The sequence below is a fragment of the Neomonachus schauinslandi genome, chromosome 3 (genome assembly GCF_002201575.2).
Source record: "Neomonachus schauinslandi chromosome 3, ASM220157v2, whole genome shotgun sequence".
In the NCBI taxonomy this organism is placed as follows: Eukaryota; Metazoa; Chordata; class Mammalia; order Carnivora; family Phocidae; genus Neomonachus; species Neomonachus schauinslandi.
The window spans coordinates 51,601,646-51,619,472 of NC_058405.1; the positions used below are offsets into that span (position 1 = coordinate 51,601,646).

The window sequence follows — 17,827 nt, forward strand, 5'->3', positions numbered from 1 at the left end:
AATTCAAGGAATTTAAGAACATTTAGGAGTTTAAAAATGTCCCTGAAATCCATACAAGTACCATATATATAACCACGAATATCTTCTAAATAGCTACTCTCCCTAAAGCACCTTTCATTGCAATTAGGGGGTGGTGGGTGGCAGAGGGAACTGAAGTACCTAGAACTTTTTCAAAAATACAATTTTATTTTTGTGTGAATGATGCACAAACTGGTGTTTTTGGTATAGAAAGCCTCAGTCAGGCTTCTAGGGACCTATGCAAAGCTGAAGCAGGCCTTGGAAACCTGAATAAGCTCACCTAACCTCAACCACGTTACGGTAAAAACACACACACAGTCAATATGATCAAGGCAAGCAGGCTGAGTTCTCTAGGCTGGCAGTCTTTTTGCTGACACCCAGATGTTCAGTTCCAGGACTCGGAGGGCAGGCTGCACTTACTCACTGCCTAGACCTGAAATTCTGGTTCTTTCACATTGTTCTCCACTTTCCATCCTTGGCCACTTGGGCCTACTTGGTGTCAGGTTACACTCAGGCAGCATTTATAGCACCTTGCAAAACAGCCAAACAGATCACATACCTGGACCTGTCAATACCTGCGGTCTCAAGATTAACCCTTTTTCTGAGCATGTTCTGAAAATGAGAGAATTTAAAACCAAAGAGAAATATCCAACAGTAACGAGATATTGTTTTAACTTTGGTCCTAAAGAAATTTAACTCCTTTCCCTTCTCAAAAAGGTTGAAAGTGATAATCATCAAAATGTCATTAATTGGTGCTTTTTATTATGCAGACAAACTGAAGGAACTTTCTTCCCTTCAGTACCCCAAACCTGAACTCTGACAAAAACACACCTGTCCACCAGGGAACACAAACATGCTCCAATGTGCTTATCAGCAAAGCCAGTTAGCAGTTTAAAAATCTTCTCTCTATAACAAGCAAGAATCAACTTGCAGGGAAATTGTTTCATTTCTGTGGTTGTTTATTCCCCTGGTTAATATATTCATCCTCTTAGAAGATGGGCTCTAGAGCTGGTTCCCCCACCTGCGCACACAGCAGGTTTCCATTAGTAACCGTGTTTCACTCTGGTCCAGACTGCAGGAGAAAAGCCAGGGATAGGTAATTTAAAGGTTCCCCCCCCAAGGAGATTTTGCTGCATGATTTACCTCCCCCCCACCTCCAACTCCCACACAACACTCTTCTAGAAGAAACTGTATTGCCATAAGAAGTTTCACTCTTAAGGAGAGACACACTGTCCCTCCAGCTTACCACCTTTATGCTAGCTCCCCTCCAGGGGTTCCTCATCCAGTAAAAGGAACTTAGCAAAAATAAAAATATCAGCAACTTACTTCTTTACTCAAAACTAATCAGTGGCCCCGCCCCCACTACCTATAGGAAAAACTTCAAATCCTCGCACAGGGATTAGTGGGGTTCTTGTGTTGTGAAAGGCTGGTCAGATTTGTAGAACAGTATCTGAACAGAATAAAGACTGAGTGAATAAGAATATTCCATGGACCAAGTTTAAAAGTATACCTCTGCCACAAGTTTACTACTCTTCCCTCCCAACTCAGAAAAAGGTATTCCAGCATTTCTGCATTTTATAGTCCTCATGGTACCCCCACCTCACCCCAATATTAAAGAAGCCAAAATTAGCCCTGTCCCATCCCCCCCCACCCCAATCCTGTATGCACTACCCTTTCCCAGGCTTCTCTCTGTGCTCACTGCCATGCTCAATCCAGATCTCTCCATACATTCTTAGATGATCACAATCTTTTATACCTGTGGCATTTTCAAAATCACAGTGGGAAGAGACTTAAAAGTATAAACTCCAGAGAAGCAAAACGTTTTCACCTTTTCCCAAGTTACCAAGTTTGATGGATTTTAAAATTCCTTGTAAAAAAAAAATAATAATAAAATAAATAAATAAATAAAATTCCTTGTACACAAAACTTCCTGCTCCCCACATGAGAAGACCTCTAATGATCTAATGACCTACTGTTTTTCATAGTGTTACCCCTTTTCTTCTTTAAATAATAGAAAACTATCTTAAATAAGTCTGGATTTAATCAAACAATTCTGGTGTTCCATGTCAAGATCCTTAAAATGGGATTCTTCCTATAATCATCCTCACAGCTATCTAGCAATCACCTCAGATTCTAAATTCAATGGCACCAAAAAACTAGACGCAACAAAACCGTAAGATGAGAGATAAGAAAGTAGGACAGGGGCTTAGTATTGTAACATACATAAAATATAGATATGCAATATTTATAAATTATGCATGTAGCTTTTTATCTTCTTACTGTACAAATCTTAGATGCAAACTTTAAATACTCTTCATAAGAAATATGAAGGTTTATAATACAGAATAATTAAAATTTTAGGCCCTTCTATATTTCATAATATAATTGCTCACTCAATTTTTAAATCATATGAATCCATTTCAGTTCCTATTAACTGAAGTGCATCAACGTCTTGCAGGAGGTGAGAGGAAACATTTTGTTATGCTTATCTGACGTCTATCCAGAGCTAATCAAAAGATCCCACAACATCCACTTAAAAAAAATTTTTTTTTTTTAAGATTTTATTTATTTGCCAGAGAGAGAGAGAAAGTACAAGCAGGGGGAGCACCAGGCAGAGGGAGAAGCAGGCTCCCCGCTGAGCAAGGAGCCCGATTTGGGACTTGATCCCAGGATCCTGGGATCATGACCTGAGCTGAAGGCAGACAGGCCACCCAGGTGCCCCTACAACATCCATTTTTAAAAGAAACTACGCTTCTACTGATTGACTTAGTAGTAAAACACTGATGAATATTTACTGAACTTCCCTAAACTCAGTACCATGGTACATACAAAAAGATAACACATGGCCTTATTCCCGTGAAGTATATAATCTAGATCAAGAAACAAGGCCAAGGGTGCCTGGGTGGCTCAGTCGGTTGAGCGTCTGCCTTCAGCTCAGGTCATGATCCTGGAGTCCCAACTCCAGGATCAAGTCCCGCGTCGGGCTCCCTGCTCAGCGGGGAGCCTGCTTCTCCCTCTGACCCTCTCCCCTCATGCTCTCTCTTGCGCTCTCTCTCTCAAATAAATAAATAAAACTAAAAAAAAAAAAAAAAAGGAAAGAAAACAAGGCCAAAAGAGACAATAACTGAATATCAAAAGGTAGTATGAAATTAAATGGTCATAAAGCTGGTCAGTTCTACAGCCATTTCAGAAGAGGGGATGGTCAAAATGGGTCAAGTAGACACTCTTGGACAATGAAGGACAAAAGTCAATCTTAGAGGAAGGTAGTAAGATGTGGAGAGACTAGGGGAAAGAAAAGATAAAGTATAGCATGTGTGCGCAAGTGCATGTGCACATGCATGAATGCCGAGACACAGAAGAATGCAGAGAATCAAAACTGACCAAAGTAAATCTGAAGACAGTTAATAGCTTGATAAGAGCTAAGAGGTGTCAATGGGAAATGGTAGAAAATGTGGTTAAATAAGCAAAGCAAAACCAAATTATGGAGTCTTGAAAGTCAGGGGGTAGTATTTAGGCTTGATTTGGGAAGGGGCAGAAAGTTCCTGGAGGTTTTCAAATCAAGTTGCAACAATAGAGTGTGGGCCCCAGGATTACAAAGCCCAGTGCAAGTCACATACGTGGGATCTGGTAACTACCATCCAAAAATGATGACAACAGCTTAAACAGACATTCCCTAGCTTGACTGCTACATGGATAGCTTCCAGGCACCAATGTGTACACTGCCCTCCTTAAATTCCTCATTAATTACTTATAATAGAGATTCTTGACAATGGTTTTTACACTGTCTAGAGTGCTGTAAAATTGTTTAAAACAAAATTCACTTAACTAATTTACTTCAAGCTTTTGCTTTCACCTAAGGATTAGAAGAGGAGGAAACAGAAAAAAAGATTTTCAAAAAGATACTGACATTACCACATAACCTTTCTTGAAAGTTATTCAACTGAACATCAAAACTGCCTTACATCCATTTGAATACGAGTGAAACTTTGAAATATGTGAACTAGTTGAATCTACAGATGATTGTATCTTGTCATTTAGTTAATACTATTTAATAATATTTTGAATGGATGATGCTGATTTAGTTACTCAATGAAGAAAGAAAGGATATTCATGACAGATGCACATTTCTTAGTCACTTAATAAAGAGACTGCTATCACCAACATTCAAGGAATCTTGACTTTCTTCCGGAGAGATATCCAGAAGAGAGGTGCTCCTATGAAAATATGGAGTTGACCAAGTGAGGGTGCATTAAATCTGGCTCTTTAATAAAGGTATTTTCTGCCCTATGGCTTTGCCTTTCTCTTGGAAAGTTCAAGAATTCAAAGTCACCTTCGTAGACGTAATAGGCTCTCACTAGATTTTTTTTTTTTAAAGATTTTATTTTTAAGTAATCTCTACACCCAACGTGAGGCTCGAACCCATAACCCCAAGATCAAGAGTCACACACTCTGCTGACTGAGCCAGCCAGGTGCCCCTCACTGATTAGATTTTTATTTTTATTTATTTTTTTATTCTAGAAAGAAAGCACAAGCAGGGGGAGGGGCAAAGAGAGAGGGAGAAGCAGGCTCCCCACCGAGCAGAGCCCAACCTGGGGCTCAATCCCAGGACCCTGAGATCATGACCTGAGCCGAAGGCAGACACTTAACCGACTCAGCCACCCAGGCGCACCTCTTATTAGATTTTTAAATATACTATTACATAAAGACACATCCAGAAATTGTAAAAGAGCATAGTAAGGTTTATTTACATTATCATTTGTTAGTAATACCTCACATCTAAATTTTACAATTCACAAAGCAAAACATACATACTACTTTAATTCTTAAACATTTATAACCAATATATTTTTTTAAGATTTCATCTGAGTGCGAGAGAGAGAGAGAGAGAGAGGGAGAGAGAGAGAGAGAGAGAGAGGGAAGGAGGGAGAGCATGAGCGGGGGGGAGGAGCAAAGGCAGAGGCAGAAGCAGGCTCCCCATTGAGCAGGGAGCCCAATGCGGGGCTCCATCCCAGGACCCTGGGATCATGACCTGAGCCGAAGGCAGACGCTTAACCGACTGAGCCACCCAGGCGCCCCAACCCCTGGTGTTTTTAAAAAGACACAAAAAATCCTAACACTTATCCTCAAAGAGCTTAAGAAATGATAACAAGTTATAAAATAAATATATGTAAGAAAGTAATCGTCTACCATTTCTGTGTGCCAGGCCCTCTGCTAAGTACTTTACTATCTGTTATTTAATCTTCCCATCGGTATTATCCACCTCACTTTATTTACACAAGGATATAAGGATCGGGGGAGCCAACCATATAAGGGCAGGTACCTGGTCACGGTCACCACCATACTCCCCTATCTTACACAGATGGCTCATGATAAACATCTGCCAATGAATGTTCAAGGTGTTCAGAGAGTTTGAGCACATGTCTGACTTCAGCTCATGTTTATTCACCTTTTCACGCACTCAATAAATATCCACTGAGTACCAACAATACGTGAAGACTCTGCTCCAGATGCTACAAATACAGTGGTGAACAAAACAGACCAAAATTCTGCCTTTGTGGGGCTTCTAATCTACTGATCTTTTTTTTCCTTCCTATGTCACCCATCATCCCACCCACCTCCCCTCTGGTAACCATCAGTTTGTTCTCTATAGAGTCTGTTTTGTAATTTGTCTCTCTTTTTTTTCTTTCCTTTGTTCACTGTTTCGTTTCTTAAATTCCACGACTGAAAGCACATGGTATTTGCCTTTCTCCGACTGGTTTATTTCGCTTATCATTATACCCTCTAGCTCCACCCATGTCGTTGCAAATGGCAAGATTTCATTCTTTTTGATGGCTGAGCAATATTCCATTGTAGATACATATACATACCACAACTTCTTTATCCGTTCATCTACTAATGAGCACTTGGGCTGCTTCCATAATTTGGCTATTGTATATAATGCTATAATAAACACAGGGGGACATGTGTTCCTCTGACTTACTCTGAATTAGTGTTTTGTATTTTTGGGGTAAATACCCAGTAGTATGATTACTGGACCACAGGGCAGTTCTATTTTTAACTTTTTGAGGCACCTTCGTACTATTTTCCACAGTGGCTGCACCAGGTTTGCATTCCCACCAGTGAGGTGAAAACACCGTTTCCCCTCAAAATAGTCTGCATTAAAAATGGGAGGTTGCCAGGCAATACATGTTGTTCTCTTAACACCAGGAGTAGAAGCTTCTGCCACTCTCCTTCCGTGTCTGTCTCCCACTATCTCCCAACCCCCAACAACTGGGCACAGGAAACGCCACCTCTCTCTCCTACCCTTAAGAGTAAGAGTGCTGGGAGAAATGCTGCACCTTTAAGACCATTTGTAAGTCCACACAGAGAGGGAAAGGGACACCTGGGGTGAGGGTGGAGATGGGGGGACAACTACAGCTAAACCCAAAGGCAGGTTTCTTCAGGGCAAAGCTGATTAACCTAGACGGAGAGAACCTGAGGGCCTCCATCTCACTTTTTGTGACTTTGGATTGAAATTTAACAATAGAGTTTACTGGGATTTTTACAAAGCATTCTCTTTACAAATATAAACACGTCAGTGAAGAGGAGGAAATTCTCCCTGTATTGTCTTTTTCCTGTATACTAGATGGCCTTCAGAGATCGTTATCGGTACTATCTATATTCTTTTATTTATGTAACGAGCACTCAGAGAGACCTATCTGCCAGGTTCTGGTGGGTAAGGGAGGACAGGGAAAAGGCGGTGGCTAAGATCCGGTCTTGCCCTATAAGCCATCACAGTCTACCAGCTAACACAAATGCTAATCACAGTAATATATGTAACAGAGCAGAAGCAGACACCAAGCTTCTTCTCCCATGTTATTCCACGATTATTTACTATGTCCCATCTCTTAAGGTGACAAGCTACTTGAGAACAAAAGACATATAAATTGCTTCTGTATGTCCTTTATTAACCTAATTTAAAAGCACAGTGAAAGTACATTGTGTTGCAAGTCAAATTAGGCCACAAGATCGAAGGACACTGTCTTTTGTTAATAAAAAAACATTTACTTACTGTAATTCTTCATTAAAATGATAAAACATTAGTGTGTCCAAATGACTGCTTTAGCATTTCACAGAATTTTACGCGATGTGCTCACCTGCCAGAACCAGCTGGTGGTGTTCTGGGCTTTACCGACTATGCTCAAAGCAACATATAGGCGTGTATCTTCTGATTCAAACACAGAAAAAACACAAATGCCACAAACAAACGGGGCAAAAACGGGAAGCCCCACATGTAAAAGAACACTCAACAACCCTATGAACTATTTTCCACATGTCTAGCCTAAGTTGGTTTTCTTTTTTTAAGACAGGTTTTAATAAATAAGAATTACTTCATTGGTTCTTTTGAAACTCCTTAAGAAATGAAATTCATATAGCTTCATAATTTTTCCTTTAAGCTTTAAAAAGCAGATCTGAATCCTTAGGTCTGACTTTATTTTTCATTTGATCATTTAAATTTGATATTTTAAAAATAAGATAGTAACCTACATCTATTTTCAGCTGGAAAAACTGTTAATACATGAACTTTTTAAAAACATTCCTACAACAGACAGGTCTAAACTAAAATCTGACTTGTAAAGAATCTTGCTTTGTTGATAATAGGACTGTAATTTATATTTTTCTTTTATTTTTTGCATTGACATTGAAAAATTGTAATTTAGAAGCCCCAAATCACTGAGGTACATAAGACTTAGAAACAAAAACAGAAAATAATATAGGCATAAGCAAGAAGTAGTAAAGGGAATTATTCCTTTTATTCAGTGGAGAAATCAGGAAAACTGTAATGAAGAGCTAGACACTTTATCCAGATTAAAGACAAAAGTAAAAGACTTTTTATATTCAGCAATTACTAAGGTATTCTCAGCTACATTTTTTAGTGAACCAATAATCACCACTTTCACCTATGTTGAAAACACTAATAATCTCATTAAGATACTTCATTTCTATAAATAGCAAAAACCAACAGGGGGAAGGCAGAAGCAGGAAAGAAATCTTATAATGAAACTGTTTCTTACAAATAAACCATAAAGGAATATTGTAGAAAGGAATCACACTGTAGTTCTTTAATCAGCTTTTTTGTTTCTAGAATGAAGAAAAGAAATATCAAGCATGTATTTATTCCTCTAAGAAGTATTTATAAAATCTATTACATGCTAGGTACTGGGTATACAAAAATAAAGAAGTAGTTCACTGCCTAAAGCAAGAAAAAAAGTATGTAAACAGATAACTATAGAACAATGTAAATAATTAAGTCAACCAAGTGTTAAAGGAATAATGAGAAAGAGATAAATACCTGTGAGAACCTGAGAAACTTCACAAGGAAGTGACAGGTGGGCCTTTTCTTTAGGCATAAGTAGCATCTCTTTTTTCAAAGCAGAGATAATGGGGGGAGGGATATTCCAGGTAGAACGGGCAAAGGTAAACTTAAAAGTCTGAATCATTGAATAATATGAATAATAAGTATAATAGGAATTTAATGAAAACAAACTTTTTCCTAAAAGGACATAGGACCTAGTAGTATCAGAAAACATTCATTCAAATCCTAGTTCTTTCATCTACTATATTTTCTTGAATAAGTCAAGCTCTATGATCATCCTTTTGTCATCTTAAAGTTGTACCATAAAATGCTTTAAACATTTTAACAAATCCGGATATGCCAAAATACAAAAGTAAATTTATGCTTAAATACTAAAATTTCAAGATCAAAACATTAGCTTATCACTTCATATTGTATGTACATCATATATACAAATTTGAAAGCCAATCCTTTATGACCTATAAAAATTTCATAAAACTAAACACATTTTTATTATGTAAAAGTTATATTTTCTGTATCAAACATGTAATTGTAATCCATATAATCCATATAATACAAAACAAGCCTACAACATACCTAGAATCAACAAGTGACAAAAGTTTAATGAAACAAGCTTTATATTTAACGGGTCTCCCTAATGGGAATAAAGCAGCAATTGTACATCTGTGTCTCTGTTCCTCTCATCGTGGTTTAACTGACAGGAAGCAGAGAACAAGATATGGCAGACAAACGTCAAGTATTTCCTGCCTTCTTTGCTACATCTTTAGGTCTTGTTTTATAAATAGTCCAATAGTTTATGTGAAAATGTATCAAAGTACAGTCAACTATAACATAGGAATGGTGAAGAGTGTTTATGAAAACAGAGCTTATTTGCTCTATATTTTGAGGTTGGGATCTAAGTTCATTATGCACACAAAAACTCATGATTATAGTCTTCTGAAAAAGTGTCCTTAGGAGTAAACATCTTACAAATTAAGACTTGAAAACCACAATGACTGAGTAAAAAATCAAGTGTCTGAACAATAGAATAAGCCCTCAAACTGGTTAGATAAATAACACTTGACCACCTAGATAAGTAAAAGATAAGTACCACCTTAAAAAAAAAAAAAAAAATCAACCTTCCCGCAATGGACTCAAAACAAAGCAGGGCAGATAACTTGCCTCTTTGATCTTTGGTCACCATGGCTTCTTGTCAGTACTCTCCCCAGAGTATAATTTGTGTCCCCCTTCAACCAAACTATCTCTACTCCCTTGCCCACTTCCCTATATATCCAAAACTTGGCTAACATTATTTACTCATTTATGTTCAACTCTCAACTATACACAAACTAAATAAAATCTGTTCTCAAGAGGTAAATTCTTACTGCTCTAAGTCACTTTAAGCAAACTTCCAATTACTTATAACTAAAGCAGCGGTGCTTACTTTTCATCATGCCTAGTTGCCTTCCAAACTAATAATTCTCAAGAATCACCTCAATTCATCATTCATATGCCTCATATTCTATAAAATCTTGGACGCAATGCAACCATCTTCTCTATTCATCTTGATCAATTCTTACCTAAGCCAGAAGCTACCACAACTACAATTTCACCAGGATTCAGTGCCATTCCTCTCTAGGTCATGTTCAGAATGACTCAATATTTTACTACACATAAGCCCATACAGAGCTTGCTTCCTGTGACCTCTTCTCTACACAGAATTTAGTATGCACTTAATAGTCAACTTTAAGCAGGGCACCATGCTCCTAAAATAGGTAACACTGCTTAAATGAGTGGCATGGGAAACAACTTCTTTCTTACCCAGTATTTTTCAGTGGAAGGATCTAGTTCATTCTTTTCAAGAATGTAAGAGTTATCAATGCCTTCCTAGCATGTCTTTAGTACATTGCTGCTCTTGTAAATGTATTACTTCAATTGTCCCCAATATCTGGGAATAAATGCTCTCTGAACCCCAAGGGAAGTATCCATTTCCTTATACATTAGTTCCCTTCCCACAGCCTCTGGCTCTGATGCTTCAATCACCCTAAGTATGGTGGAAAGTCTCAGAGCATCTAAGAACCTAGTGTCTACCACCTTCTCAGAAATCAAGTATGTTAACATTGGTGTGCAACTGTTTGATTCTACCAAGAGCAGGTGTACATTACACCCTCCTTTCAGTTTATTCCTGAGACTAAAAGTTTGTGAATTATCCTTTAACAATACATAAATTTGTCTCTGATTCACAGATCAAAGGATCAAATAGAACATCTAGTTAAGAAAGCTCATATCAGGGCGCCTGGGTGGCTCAGTCATTGAGCGTCTGCCTTCGGCTCAGGTCATGATCCCAGGGTCCTGGGATCGAGTCCCACATCGGGCTCCCTGCTCGGCAGGAAGCCTGCTTCTCCCTCTCCCACTCCCCCTGCTTGTGTTCCTGCTCTCGCTATGTCTCTCTCTGTCAAATAAATAAATAAAAAATCTTTAAAAAAAAAAAAAGCTCATATCATAAAACATTTTCAATAAGATCATTTACAAAATAAATCATCCATTTCTAAATGCAAATTGTTTCAAACGGTCTCTCAAATTAAAACACACATAACATTGGGGCGCCTGGGTGGCTCAGTTGGTTAAGCATCCAACTCTTGATTTTGGCTCAGATCACTATCTCAGAGTCGTGAGATGGAGCCCCACGTTGGGCTCCGTGCTCAGTGGGGAGTCGGCTTGAGATTCTCTCTCCTTCTCTCTCTGCCCCTCCCACCCCTCGCTCTCTCTCCCCCTCTCTCTAGAATAAATAAATCTTTTTTAAAAAGTAAAATAAAGGCTTTAAGAAAACACACGTAACATTAATTCTAATTAATTACTCTAATTTAAATCTAAAATCTTCACATTGTTTTTCCTTAGGCTCTAAGTATGTCTTTTGTGTGGTATATTTTAAACTTTATATAAATATTACCATACCATATATATTCTCCCAGCATACTTTAACAAGGCACAAAGTTTTGAATGAACATAAAGATTATCTGGAAAGAGATTTTAAACATTAAACATTCTCTAGAATTCAGTGCTTAGAAAAATATTATTACTGAAGATAAGTCATGGATGGTTATTAGGCTTCCATTATGACAAAGAGAAATATCTAAGATCTAGACAGCAGCCTATCTTCAATGATGCCTCTCATGAAAAGTGTCGTGACTTCCTGCAGAACACGGATGGTTCCCCTTAAGAACACCATGTGTGGAAATCTTGACAAGAAGCCTTGAGGTCTAACCCTAATGGTCTCTTTCTGACTTGCCTCAAAGGTGTAGGCTACAGCGCCACCATTGACAAGTGATGGTTCCATCAGCATGATGTTCTAAACCACAATGAGAAAATCTCTGGCTATGTTTGTTCTGGAAACTTCACTTCTTTAACCCACTCTGAAGCTAAGTACTATATAGCAACTCAAAGTTCTCCCAATTAAGAACAACACAATAAGAAAATGTAAATCAGAAAATGCCAAATGAGGAAGTGAATCTACAAGGAAGAAGTGAATCTGAAGGCCTATTTCACCTATTTCTATAAAGCATTTAAAAATGATCGATACCACTGCCAATTCCTTTTACACTGAAAATTAAACTCAAAGTCACTACACAGAAATCCCTCAGACCGGAAGAGAAGCCAGCAACTGCCTTCTTTGCCTTTTAATTTCCCTTTCCTTAATCACAAAATCACCAACTAAACGGAAATGTTGAGGGTCAGAATCAACATTCACTTTCTTTGAGAAATGTTGATTTCCTCACTAAAGAGGGCACCCAACATAGAAAAAAAGAAACACAGAAAAATACTGTATAATAAGTTCATATTTAACATAAACTATCATATAATTGTGTAGAAGTACCATCACTTATTTAACCAAGCCCCATTTTTGGACATTTGGACTATTTCTAATGTTGCCATTTTATAGTGGTCCTCAAAATGTAATCCTCAGACCCACAGAGGATCCAGAAGCCCTTTCATCAGAGAGTTCATGAGGTCAAAACTATCTTCATAGTAATACTAGGGTACTATAACTGCCTTTTCTCACAGTGGTCACATTTACACTAATAGTGCAAAAGCAAAGGTAGATGTAAATATTAGCCTTAGCATGAATCAGGCTATATCACCAAACCATACTAGTCATTGTATTCTTTACCACGAGGCACTCACATTTAAAAGAAGGCAGTTTCACTTAAGAACGTCCTTGATGAAGAGTAAAACTTCTTCTTAAACTTCAACCATTAAATACATGCCTTTTTAACACTGTGAATGATAAAATGGGAAGTACACATAAAGTACTTCTGTCAAATTCTAAAACAGAATGGTTGTCTTGACAAAAAGCACCACTTGTTTTGCTTTTTTGTTTTTTGTTTTTAAAGTAGGCTCCATGCCCAATGAAGGGCTTGGGACTTGAACTCACGACCCTGAGACGGAGAATCACATGCTCTACTGACTGAGCCAGCCAGGCTCTCCACTAATTACTTTAGTTGTGAGCTAAACTAGCTGCTTTTTTCATGGAACACCATTTTTACTTCAAAGAACTACTTATTATTCATAACTGGGTATTTGGCAGCCATGTTCCCAAAAATGAATAAAGTGACCCTGTCACTTCATGGAAAACAACAGCATTTGTCACCAATGATAAAATGTGAACTTTCAACTGCAAATCAGAATTTTAGAAAACTTATGTACACTACTTTGGGCTTATTAGCTTTCCAACACTTAAAAGACTTTTTGATAAGACTGGTATAATATTTAAAAATGTGATTTTTAAAAATATTAGGTCAACATTTGGAATACTCAGATGACCAATTAATTATGTTATAAAATCCTGTCTCAGAAAAACATTAATTCATCAAAGTGTAAGACAGACAAATGGATTTTAACGTTACAGAGGACAAAAAGTTCATTGATAGGGTTTCAGAGTCCCTTTGCACTAACCTTTAAGAAACTAGCATTTTTTGAGTTTTTGTGTAGTATCAAAGTAAAAACACAAATTATCTGAAGTGGCTATTAAAATACATCTCCCTTTTCCAACTAGACATCTGTATTAGGCCAAATTTTCTTCACATTCTTCAACAAAGGCAACATACTGCAACAGATTCAATGTGGAACCAGATATGAAAATCTAGCTATCTTCTGTTAAGCCAAAGATTAAATAAAGATTTGCACTCCTTTCGGGGCGCCTGGGTGGCTCAGTCGTTAAGCGTCTGCCTTTGGCTCAGGTCATGATCCCAGGGTCCTGGGATCGAGCCCCACATCGGGCTCCTTGCTCAGCGGGGAGTCTGCTTCTCCCTCTCCCTCTGCCTGCTGTTCTGCCTACCTGTGCTCTCTCTCTCTCTCTGTCAAATAAATAAATAAAATCTTTAAAAAAAAAAAAGATTTGCACTCCGTTCAATACAGTTTTTGTTTTTGAAAACACAGTTGTCTTTTATAAAAATTAAGTAAACATGTAATGAGTTTATTATTTTTTAGGAAATTAATGTATCGATATTTTTAAATTGTTTTAATTTCTAATATTGGTATATACTGATAAATGTAACTCACATGAATAAAAGCTCTTGAATAAATCCTCAATAATTTTTAAGAGTATAAAGAAAACAAATTTTGGGAAGATATGAAGTTCGTAAACTATTGTGCTATTAAAAACCAGTGGTTCAAGTATCTTCATAGTTTCATCACTGTTCCCATTCTTAAATTTTCTTTAAGATAGAGTCCTACAATTGAGATTATTATGTCAAAAGATAGGTACATTTTCAAAGCATCTGATAGAAGTCAATTGCTCTCCAGAAGGCTTTTTGGTTAATACTGCTATCAACAGAACACATGCAGGCACATTTAATGGTATTTTGATTTTTTGTCAATATGATGGGCAAAAGTAATTTCATTTAATTTGCATTCCTTTACTAGCAAGTTTAATATTTTAACATTAAATATAATAATTTAAATATAATTGTATTAAATATATATTACATATTTAATAATCACTGTAGTTGATGACTTATATTAAATATAAATATAATAACTTAATACTCTCCCCAACTTTTTTTTTAAGATTTTATTTATTTATTTGAGAGAAAGAGAGCGAGAGAGAGCATAAGCAGGGGGAGGGGCAAAGGCAGAGGGAGAAGCAGACTCCCCGCTGAGCAGGGAGCCCTACTTGGGGCTAGATCCCAGGACCATGGGATCATGACCTGAGCCAAAGGCAGACACTTAACCGACTGAGCCACCCAGGTGCCCCAATACTCTCCCCAATTTTAGTGACGTTTGCTGTTATTTGTGGAAGGAACTTGGAAGGGCACAAATAAATATATGGTAGAAGTGATCATCTATCTTCATCATTAGGGAAAAAAACCTCTGGTTTAGAACACTTGTGATTTTTTTTTAAACTCTAATTTATGTAAAACTCTGCTTTATTATCAATAGGAGAAAAGACTAAATCAAATGCTGTAAGTATCAGTGATCTATTAAATTATCCAATCTTAGGCAAGTTACTTAACCATAGTTTCCTAAATAAAATTTAAGAATGGAAAAAAAAATCTGTAAGAATGATATTTAAAACACTGGTTGCAATCACGCAACATTCTTTTGGTGTCAAGACCCATTTATATTCTTAAAAGTTATTGAGGACCATGAAGAGCTTTTGTTTCCATGGGGTTATATTTGTCAACATATGAATTCTTTACAAGGATGGGCTACTATTATTTATTAAATGCCCTTTACAGGGATCCTTTCTCAGAAGAACGTTATATTGAAAAGAAAACTCTCTGGGATACATTTCCTTGGTAAAATAAAGCTGTTAAAAATATAAGTTCTAAAAAGAAAAGAAATTAAAAAAATATATATATATATAAGTCCTAGTTTGCTTTCTTCATCTCAGTGTCTCACCAAAAGCAGTTTGAGGATCACTAATTTATCTGTAACTTTCTCTAATCTTTGTGTACATTAGAATACATTTTAAATGGAAGTTAATTAATAGAGTATATGTATATAATGTATGAATAAAGTTTCTATGTTTTGTTCATGGATATATTCCCCAGCATCAAGAATAATGCCTAAGAGATAATAAATAATTGTTGAATGAATCAGTAGATTATACAGATTGAAAAGGAACGAATCAGTAGATTACACAGATTGAAAAGTTCAGGACTCTCCTGAACTACAGGACTTAACAAGAATCCTTCTTACTATAAAATCCTAGGACTTCTACTTCCATTTGTTCCTCTCTGTCCCTGCCATTTCTGCTATTACTTAGACATACACTGTGGGGAAAATCGTAAAAAGAGAGCCAAGAGATCATTACGAAAGCAAAAACCTGGATTAAGATCTATGTTTTCACTTTTTTTTTTTTAAGATTTTATTTATTTATTTGAGAGAGAGAGAATGAGAGACAGAGAGCACGTGAGAGGGGGGAGGGTCGGAGGGAGAAGCAGACTCCCCGCCGAGCAGGGAGCCCGATGCGGGACTCGATCCCGGGACTCCAGGATCATGACCCGAGCCAAAGGCAGTCGCTTAACCAACTGAGCCACCCAGGCGCCCTGTTTTCACCTTTTTAATAGCAATTCCCACAATTACATTACTAAATTTTGGAAACCTCATACATAGAGATTCCATATCAAGTTTATAACGACAAAAAAAATCACTAAAGATACAGGAATTGCTATCATTATACTAAGAATTTTAAGGAAGCAAGATGAAGACATTATGTCAATAAATCTGGTTAGATGCAAAAGTTTAATTTGGGGTAACAGCCTACTGAAGTTCATCAATAGTGTCAATTAATACTCTATCAATTGTGTGTGTCTTACGAATCTTTTTGTTCTGAAATGTGTTTTTTATTTTTTTTATTTTTTTTTATTTATTTATTTTTTTTTAAAGATTTTATTTATTTATTTGACAGAGAGAGACACAGCGAGAGAGGGAACACAAGCAGGGGGAGTGGGAGAGGGAGAAGCAGGCTACCCGCAGAGCAGGGAGCCCGACGCGGGACTCGATCCCAGGACCCCGGGATCATGACCTGAGCTGAAGGCAGTCGCTCAACCGACTGAGCCACCCAGGCGCCCTGAAATGTGTTTTTTAAAGATTTTATTTATTTGAAAGAGAGAGCAGGCACGCGCACACGGTGGAGGGGGGAACAGAGGAAGAAGCAGGCCTCCCGCCGAGCAGGGAGCCCGATGCGGGGCTCAGTGCCAGGACCCTGGGATCATGACCCGAGCCGAAGGCAGATGCCTAACTGACTAAGCCACTCAGGCGCCCCTGAAATGTGTTTATGAATAATATTTGAATGTGGGATGGTTCTAAATACTAAATTATTTATAGCAAACAAAACTCCAACTTGTTAATGGATCTCAACTGGAAGTTATCCATCAGAATGTCTAGAGCCATCTTATTAGTTATATGGGACAGACACACAGTCATTACAACTTAGTTCTGAATCGAGCTAATCTTTCACTGAAGCAGGCAGTTAACATACTTTATGATGTAGATTTTACTCACCATTTTTAAAAAATCAACTTCTGTTCCTCATCAAATTAACATTATTCCTCAGTTATTTATAAATGTGGGGCAAAAATAAACTACCCCTTACACAGCAAAATTTCAAAATTTATTATGAAATAGTTCAGCCAAAGAGAAAGAGAATGCATTCACATAGCCATCATCCAGCTTTATTTACACTAATATTGTACCATAATTTGTTTCAGATTCTTAAGGAAAGAAAGCCACATATAGCTAAGGCCTCCTATATATCCCTCTCTAATCTCATTTATCCCTCCCAACTATTCTAAATTTGATGTTGCCCCTATCTGTCTGTATTTTTATAGCTTCAATACATATGTATCAAAAATCACATTGTTTTTATGTACATAACTGGGACTATACTGTATTTCTTCTATTAAAAATTTAATTCAAAATTGTTTGAAATAACTTTAGTTAATAAATGACACGCAGGTTAAAGTGTTTAGTGGTCAAATATGTTGATGTCTAAAACTTACTCTGAAATGCATCAATTGCCCATCTGTTTAGGGTCCTCGAGGATTTTACCCCCCCAGGACAATACACCATAGTAAGATGCTGAATGGGTAAGAAGGCATCAATGTCAGGCATCTGTTCCTACGAAAGATAATGAAGAACTCTAAATTATCTTGAACTATCCATTCTCTCCACACTCTTTGTAAACAACTCTCATACCTCAATGTGATGATACTGCCTTAGAGAACTCTTGCACATATGTTCCATGAACCGTGTGCAAGAATGTTCCCAAACTGGAAATAATCTAATGTCATCAACAAAAGACAGTAAATACATTCTGGTCTAGACAGACAATGGAGTAAAACATGGCAATTAAAATTAAGATAAATCTCGCAGAGTTGAATGAAAGCAAGACACTACAGAATATATACGCTGTGATTCCATTTACATGAAGTTCAAAGGGGTAAAAATTTAATGAAAAGGTTATCACAA

The 17,827-nt window shown here is 37.2% G+C and overlaps 1 protein-coding gene across 5 annotated transcripts in view; it reads right to left on the minus strand.

The window, feature by feature from the left end:
- Positions 1-17,827, minus strand: part of ELF1 (E74 like ETS transcription factor 1) — a 103,387-nt gene that overhangs the window by 52,447 nt on the left and 33,113 nt on the right. For 4 of the 5 annotated variants that reach the window (XM_021697917.2, XM_021697918.2, XM_021697920.2 and 1 more), the window contains exon 2: positions 17,359-17,476. The exons of the other annotated variant lie outside the window; for it this stretch is intronic. The gene's annotated coding sequence lies outside the window, so the exon portion shown is untranslated. The remainder of the gene's footprint in view (positions 1-17,358; positions 17,477-17,827) is intronic. 5 annotated transcript variants of the gene reach the window in all.